The 9,556-nt window shown below is 34.4% G+C and overlaps 1 long non-coding RNA gene across 1 annotated transcript in view; it reads right to left on the minus strand.

Annotated features, from left to right (window-relative positions):
- LOC128249390 (uncharacterized) overlaps positions 1–9,220 on the minus strand; it is a 107,651-nt gene extending 98,431 nt beyond the window's left edge. Inside the window, exon 1 of the long non-coding RNA XR_008265498.1 lies at positions 9,059–9,220. This is a non-coding gene — a long non-coding RNA (uncharacterized LOC128249390). The remainder of the gene's footprint in view (positions 1–9,058) is intronic.
- Between the last annotated feature and the right edge of the window lie 336 nt (positions 9,221–9,556).

The raw sequence follows: 9,556 nt of genomic DNA on the forward strand, positions 1-9,556 counted from the left end.
ATATATATATATATATATATATATATATATATATATTTGTGTGCATGTGTGATTATGTATGTATAAATGTATATAATTTAAATTACATTACAAAATATAGTATAGACTCCGGTTTTTTGCTTACATTTCTTTTTATTGGTTATCTCCCTTCTTTATATATTCTACTCTATATTTTTATCCGGTTTATTCCATGTTGCTTTCGTTTGTTTGTGTTTTGTTTTGTTTTTTCTACTATTTATTTTTAAAACAATTTTTGTTTAGTTTTGTTACATTATTTTAAATGTTCCAATTGTGAGCAGAAATAAGTCAAAAAGAGAAGTTAAAATAAAGGAAGAAATTTAAAAGAACGGGGGAATTGAAGAAAGAGTAGTTTTTTTTCGTCTACGCCGTATTTTACTGCTTTCTATAAAATCGTATCATCAGATTTTGACATTTATATCCCAGTCTGCACGTGTCAAAATGTAAACAATATAGAGAATTGGAAACTGAAGAAGACATGAATGTAATTTTCGAAAAAGATTTTTTTTTTCAGGATGTGGGCGTGAGAATAAAGAAGAAAATATATTAAAAAAAGTATTTATTTACTTCAAGTTGTTTTCTTTTCATTTATTTATAATTTTATTTATGCTTCTCTTTTTTTTTGCTCCATGGTGTCTATTTACATACTTATTACTGTAGATTTTACAGAACATGATGCAGAGTTGTCACTTCGGAAAGGATCTTTTTTAGACATCATACATACAAACATTATATAGATAGATAGATAGATAGATAGATAGATAGATAGACGATATATACAAATCTGTGTGTGATATATACATATATGTGTGTGGTATATACATACATGATACGTGTTTGTGTGTTCGTATGTGATATACTTATAGATATATCATTTAATGTACACAGTATAAGAATACGAGCTATTAATAGCTTCTTGCTTTTGAGACACGTGTCTATGCAGTTTTTTCTTTGTTTTATAACACACCTGGTGTTACTCCAATCAGTCCTAAGTCTCTGAGCACATGGTCTATTCTATTTGAAAATCAGGACGCTGGTACATAGAGATATCACGAGTAAAAATGAGACGGTTGGTGCAGACTGTGGAAGGGTGATTAAAAACAGAGAAAGGAAAGAAATAGTTATGGCTGTAAAAGCCATAACTAAACTACTTGTTGATGGATAATGCAACGGAGAGGGTTACAAAGTGTGCATACAGCTGTTCAGTTCGGAGAGGATGGTGTCCTCCAGTTCAATAATAGAAATTTTTCGATATGCTTGCAATTAGTGAAATTTTCAGATCTTGAATTAAGTAATGAGGTGGAATTTTGAAATTTAAAAGAATGTACTATCTTTCAGCTGCGCATAACTTGCATTTCTTAGATCCATTTACATATGGCATGGATTTCTCAAAGACTCTCCACTTGATTTTATGCGAGGTGCCAACTTAGTGACTTTACTTTTATTTATGTGCCGGAATGGGTGGTTTGCATTACGTCTTTTGAAATCACTTTCGCCATAAACCGATGTAATCTTTCTCTTCACTTGGAAATCTTAACAACACTATAGACGACGGAGTTTATTATACAGGCCTGCGCAAGAAATAAAGCTTTAGGGAGTCGACAATTACAATTGAGAGTAGGCTCTTGGTGATGCTTACGAGTGATAAGGATCTTCATATTCAGGCAGCAACTGTGAGATATTTTTATGGAACATCTCTTAAAAAATATTCCTGAATTTATGGTCTACTGTGAAATGCTTATCTAAAAGACATGAATTTCTGGCCTGCATTAGTTTTAATATTTAGAGAGAAATGAGGTGAGGAGGTCGAACCTTATTTTCCTATATCTGTTTTTAGGTCTATTTTTATGATATATATTTTTACTTGAAGAAATGCAATATATCTTATTCCTGAAGTCGTTGTTAGCTAGGACTTTGTTACAGGAATTGCCTTATCAAATATTTCTTTAAAAGGAGATTAAATATCCTATTAATCATGTTAGTTATCAGGTTTTTAAACACTATAGGTAGGTGACAGGATTGTTTGTATATAGGAGAGTTCGTCGTTTGGTTTACGGTACGTTTTATAGGTGTGGGAGTTTATATCCAGAGAAACATCTAGAAAATAGACTTTTGACAGATTAGTGGGACAGTGATTTTGAGGCATAATTGACCAAAGATATTCATGAGTCTTTCTTAATTTTTTCGAAAGTGTAATCATCACAGCAATGAGATATTTACAACCCATCAACCTGGTATACGCCAATATCGTGGGATGGAAACTTGTTTCTCAGTGTATTTAATATAAAGAAACCTACAAGATCGCAGATGTCCGCACCGATGCATCGAACAATTCATCTGCATCAGAGTTTTTAATCCACGCTGAGCCCTGACTAAACAGAAGTGGTTTCCTGCATACATGATAAAGTCCAGGTCCATGTGGTCAATACTGACATGTGTTTTTTGCGAACTCAATCGCTTTATCAAGCAACGATCTCGAGACTGACGGATAAAAACTTATATCAAATTATATAAATCTAACTACCTGTCCCATTCCCTTCATCGCCAGACAGACAGCCAGACAGATATGTTTTCGCATGCATATGTACAGGGACAGATACATTGATATATGCATATACACCTATGTACACTACACACACGTTATATATACATAGGTAAAACCGAAGCTTCAAATTCTCATAAGTCCGATCTTCAAATGGTTCAGCAAACTGAAACATAAACACACTGGAAATATTTCATTGTCAAAGTGCACGCTGGTCGAGTTGAATGAGACAAAAATATAACCATATTCAGTATCTTCTTTTCATTTGCACTTAAGTGTTTGCCTCCTTCCCTCTAGCTACCTCTGCACGAACACATAAATACACTTGTTAGGATGGACGGATGGACGCATACATACATACGGGAGGTACTGAAAAGTTCCTGGTTTTAAGGGTATAGCGAAAGGCCTCGTCTGAGGGCCAACCTCCGAGTTCTTTTACAGGGGTTAGAAAAACTGACCGACTAATGTGATAAGTGTGTGAATCTGAGTGAGGAATATGTTGAACAAACTCGTAATTAACTGATATTCCAATATTTTCTTTTACCCAAAGCCAGGAACTATCAGCATCCCTCGTACAAACATACATACATACAAAAATACACACACGCACACACAAACACACACACACACACTGAAGTATTTGTATTTTTATGTGCTTTAAACAAAATTCGGTCAGGCTGAATAAAAAGAGCAGAAAATTGAATAGTATCAATGCAAATATAGAGAGATGGATATAAGAGATATACATAAAGACTCCAGAATTGAGCGTTAGTGATAGAATGTTAAGAAACAGGAGAATATTGGAGAGAAATTAAGTTTGAGTAATGTTTGCATACGTTTCCATGTGTCTCCGTGTATATCCTCAATCTACAAGTAAGTGTATGTGAATATTTGAATGTGTGTATATATATATATATAATTTTACCTAAAATTTTACCTTATATATATATATATATATATATACATACGTACACCAGTGCAAATGTATAAAATATGATGTATGGTTGTCTTTTAATGGGAATGTTGGTGTTATACAAGACATCAGATTGCATGTATATATAAAGTAAATTAAATCTGTGTACACGTATATAAATATATATTGCACACATATACATACACACATGCATAGACATTTGCACATACATATGCACATACATTAATTATATATATATACATATAGATATATACACACACACATATACATGCATATACATACATACGTACATATATGCATGCCTACACACATACATACATGCATGCATGCCTACACACATACATACATGCATGCATGCCTACACACACACATGCAGGCATACATAAACACACGAACATATAATCAGTTTTAAGTGTTTATGTTGAGAATACATACGTAGGTTAAGTTCATAGTACAAAAGAGGAAAAATACACAAATTTATGAAGATATCGCACAGCGTAAAATCAAAGGTTCCTATTTACTTATACACACACATTTAAATATGATACATATTTACAGAAATATATACCTTGTTACTGCACAGAAGAGCATGAGTATATGCTGTACGCATATGTGCGTGTGTATATGTTGTATATGCATTTGTGCGTGTGTGAGAGAGCACGCGGTAATATATGAATATGTATTCCTATATAATGAAAAAAAACTGCTTTGCGAGTGCTTAAAAAAGCAAATAGGATGAAGGAAAAAATATATATAAAACTATTATTCACGTTGAATATTTTACAGTTTGTAACATTTACCTAGACAGAAAATCGCAGGTACGTGCTCTCACGTGAGTGTGCGTACGCATGTGTATGGTACTTTCTAAAAAATGCAGGAAGATAATACGCAAGAAATGTAGATTCACTTATATTTACATAAAATGTAGATATGGCCATTATTTAAGCTATATGTGAAATCTTATGCGTGTGTATATACATATATAGATGTAAATGTACATATAAAGCATATATATATATATTTGAATGTACATATAAAGACGCACGTACACGTGTGTGTGTGTGAGTGTGTGAATACATCGAAAGGTTGATGGATGTATATATAAATCTTTTCGGATAGATAATATATGTAGTATATAGACTGATGGAAAAGCAAACATGTAGATATTTATGCATATGAATTTTATATGTATAAACAAACATATCTGTGCATGTGTGTGTGTGTGTGTGTTTATTTCTGTATATATATGTGTGTATAGCCACACAGGGCTCAACACAGATGGGGCAAATACAATGTAGAGCTTTTCTTTTTGGGAGGGGGAAGGAGAGGGAGAAAAGTGGGGGGGGTGATCAAAAGGGATCGTAGGAAAGAAAACGGGGGGAGTTCGATCAAAAGGGATCGGGAAGAAAAAAAACGATCAATAGGGATCGTATATCACAGTAATGTTCTTGTGTAAAAAAGGGGAGGACAGTTTAGGTTTAGCCGTGGAAAGAAAAGCCTACGGAAAAGATCACGGTAACCTTGGTCAATATTGTCATTGTTATTGAAGAGACTATAACAGTAAGTGACTCTCTTTTGCCTTTTTTCTTGATTTTTTTTTACTCTTTTATAGGGTTATGCTCAAGGTGGCTCCGTCATTCACACGTGCCATTCTTGCTACATTCACCCATCTTTTTTTTTTTTGAAGCATTCACTAGACAAGACTTCCCTTTCTACTCTCACCTTCCTCTTCAGGTGATACTTGAAGAAGTTGATCAGAGATTGCCCAGAGAGGAAAGTCTTTGTCTCTAGACCTTTCAGACGCGTCCACCATACACATTCTTCCGCCATAGCGATTGACAGTCAAAGGAATACAAGCATATGCAAACGGCGCTTAAACAATACATCATTTCTTAGACATAGTTCACTTCGTAATACCAAGGGACCGTATACGGAGTTGCACAATCTGCTATAAATTATAGCAGAAAACTGAAATCGCCCCTTGTAAGATATTTAAAAAGAGATAGGGATAAGTTAGTCCTAGATGCATTATTCCTAAAAAATACCACTGGATAGGCTCAACTAGGAATACTTTTGATTATATTAAGTACAAGAATAACTTAAGGCTAAACAGCAACGATAGAAAAAGATAAATCAGAGAATTGATTATAATTCTCCAGAAAATTCAAATATTGTACTTCACCAGTATCAGATCATCTTCGTTTGACCTTTTCATACAGACGAATCAACTATTTAAAAATTCTCATACAATGTTAACACATTCTGTTTTTTTCTGTAAGTTTGCCCATGAGTGATGAAAGTTAAGTTCAAAATTATGCGCATAAAATCATTGAGAATTGAGATCTGCTACTTCTACCATATTCCCAGCAGTGTCAATATTTTCCATACTTTCAGCTAGTTTTAGTAAAAAAAACATCTAAAACATACTAACTTAAGAATTCATCTCTATTAGTCATTTGAGAGAAGTGAAATGATTTCAAAGAGAACTGAAACCATGTTACAATATCAATAAGTATTGATTTTTTTTTAAACTTGCCCTACTGAACTCCTCAACAAGAATTTTAAGTCAATTTCACTGAAATGAATACGCTGAGGGGGAAGTAATTTTGTTAAAGAATACTATTCAATTGAAAACAAGAAATTCCTTGAATCAAATGAGCCAGACGACCTTATAAGCACGTTCGTCTGCTTAAGTAAAAAAAGATTTTATCTAAAAAAACGTGTCATCACTTACAGTTGAAAGAAAAATGATTTTGAGCATATTAAATAAGGACACTTTCTTATGGCTGATACTTAATGCGAAATGGTTATCTCATTCATAAATTTTATGAAATAATTTTTTGGCAAAACATGAAAGACCTTTTTTTGCAATCAAATTACCTTTTAACAGGAAATTATTCAACTACCGAATAGTTTTTTTTTTTTATCTAAAAATCATGAGATACTTTGAAAAACCTTTCGGTCTTTTCTGTTACCTTTCGTTAAAAATTAAAATTCAAAACTACAGAAATTTCTAATAGAGAATCTTGCTAGGTTAAAGAATCTCTCTTCTCTTCTTTTTCTGCTTCTCTGGCGGAGAACTCATTCCTCCGCTCCTCATTCTTTTCTTTTTAACCACAGTAAATCCTTTTTTTGTTACCATGAACTGGTCCACACTCTCCTCTCTCTACCTTTTCTGCTTGTTGTACTCTTTGGGCGCACCACGCCTTCATGTGGCCCCTCTCTCCACATGTGAAACATATCGGGGGCCTTCCCTCCACAATAACTCACAATCTTACATCTTCTGGCAGCACAATCTCATTCACCACTGTTCAAATCCTCCGTAGTTGCCTGTATTGTCGATTCAATTCCATATCTCCAGTAGTTTACTTTCTGGGTCCTGGTTGCCTTCAAAATCTTCCCATCATTCATATTATGTTATGGCTGTCATCAGCCATTCTTTTAATTCGGGTGGCACCTTACCCACTCGCATTTTGACCACACGTTTGCCACAGTACGAAGGCAGGAGCATCCGTTCTTCTGATCTTGTAGCCTCTGTGGAGTGCTTTATTGCTTCCTCCTCCATTGTGAAGCGCACCTCCACAGTGGCGTATTTTCTCCCTCTCGTAATGCAAGTCTTTTCAGTTCCTTGATACACTCCTCTATGGCTTCTATCGGTGCAAGCTCTATTTTTCTTGTAGCTGTCTTCATGGTTTTGAATATCACAGTGTTTCTTAACACAATAGCCGAAATCTCCTCAGGTGGCGCCAACCACCAACCACTCGACATTTCTAGGTTTATAAAACTTTTCATATTCGAAACGTTTTATCCGGTATATGACACCATCTGCAAACCGCTATATGACCACTCTTTTATGTGGCTTATTGTGCCATCTTTAATACGGCATATTTCACTACATGTCATCCGAGATATGCGACATATGGCACCACTTTCAATCCGGCTTATCGAACCACATTTCGTATTAAAGGTCCATCATTTGCCGAATTAAAGGTGGTGCCATATGCCGACGTATTCTGGATTTAAGATGGTATCAATATGCCGAATTACAGGTGGTTCAGTATTTTGGATTAATGTTGTGAAATATGCCATATCCAGATTAGGAGTGGTAAAATATGCCGGATTACAGGTGGCACAATATACTTCATTGCATGAAATAACATTTACTGGATTTAATCAGCAGTGGAATATTCAGGATTAAATATGGTGTCGTGTACAGGATTAAAAGTCGTTACAAATGCCGGAATAAAGCCGTGGCGATATCCCGCATTAAATGTGGTACGCCAGATTACGAGCGGTGGAATATACCTGGTAAAAGGTGGTCATATAGCAAATTAAAGGTTGTACTATATGCCGGATTACTTGTAGAGAAATATACCAGATTGAAGGTGGTTCAATATGCTGGATAAAATACGGAGTCATGCCGGAAAGGAAGGTACCATATGCCGGGCAAAAGATAGTACAGTACATCCCTCAGTAGGTTTTAGTCTGCCGTGGTGTTTGTGTACTTGCACATTGAGATTAGTAGAGAATGAAAATGTTTTTCTAGGGCAGCCTGTGAAAATGATTAACACAGAATTTTTATTTACTGCACTTGATATTTTCTGATGAAAAATAACGACAATTACACGCAGGGGAAGAGATGTGATGTATATAAATTCTAACAAAGAGATTGATGTTCATGGAAGTAGCCAAAAACATTTTTTAAATTAAGAAACTACTTGTAACCACCAGCCAGTTTAGAATCGATAATGGTATCTATTTCATATACATCGAGAGTTTAAGAGTAAAAGTTCTCCAGTTTATGTGGAAAACAGCCATTCAATTCTGTTAAAAGCCCAACTACAAATTAGATATTTGTAGGAAATCTTATTAACTAATTTTGTTCTGATTAACAGATTATACAAATGTCGACAATGGACAATAACGAAAAAAAAAAAAAAGCAATATCTGCAAACGATATTTAAGGAAATTTTACTTTTTTCTTCAGCAAAATAGAAATTTTATGATTATTCCAAAAGGATAATTCAGCCGCCTTTTTTCTTGGAGTCTAGAGACGGTATAGGTTTTAAAAGATCTGAAAATGACAGGCTTACAAAAGGAGAATAGTTTTTTTCTTTCCATATTATTCTGTTCTGTTACGTTCCATTTGTCTCATTTTTATCAGAAATATTACTGTTCTTCATTCGAACAGGTCATGGCTGCAGAACAAAATAAACGGTCAGTCCGATTGGTTTCGATTTCAAGTAGCCAGCGATTGAAGAGCCACAAGAAAATGAAAAATTATATCAAAATGTTAGTAATAAAAAACGCGAAGAAGCTGACGTGAAGAAAACCAATTGATTAAAAGCAAGACAGAAAATGTCATTAAAAACATAAAATGATAAATTTCAAGTTGTATAAACAAAAAAGAAAGATTCTGCATTCATTACTGCTAAAAATGTTTACAATAAATTTCAAAAGAAATATTTTCCAGTAAAAAGATTATGATATTTAAATATGTGATTGAGTGGGTGACATTCTTCTCCGACAATAGAGTTTAAAATAAAACAAAATGCGTTAACTACCCTTCAGACATCTCTTCCGTCGACTGTGAAAGGCTAACATCTGCAAACAGACATTTTTTGATTTTTTTTAATGTTAACATGCCGACCAAGTTCCGTTGATTTAACAGCAGCAACAAATTTCAGCGTGTGTGTGAGAGAGAGTAATTTCTATAATCATTGTTTCTTTGCATGTGATTGGCTGCAAATTTTGAAACTACAACAATTAAATGGACGAAATATTGGACCATTCTATTTCAGCAAAATTTTTTTTTTAATCACAAAACACTCTGAATGAGGTTAGAGAGTTGGTTGCAGTTTCGATCCTAGATAGGTGAGCATTTTATCAGTCATATTATTTTAATATCTTAAGGCGGCCTTGTGCCTTGAGTAGAAAAGAATATCTTAAGCGGCGAGCTGGCAGAACCGTTAGCATGTCGAGCGAAATGTTCAGCGGTATTTTGTCTGCCGCTACGTTCTGAGTTCGAATTCCGCCAAGGTCGACTTTGCCTTTCATTCTTT

Source organism: Octopus bimaculoides, chromosome 14 (genome assembly GCF_001194135.2).
Source record: "Octopus bimaculoides isolate UCB-OBI-ISO-001 chromosome 14, ASM119413v2, whole genome shotgun sequence".
Classification (NCBI taxonomy): Eukaryota; Metazoa; Mollusca; class Cephalopoda; order Octopoda; family Octopodidae; genus Octopus; species Octopus bimaculoides.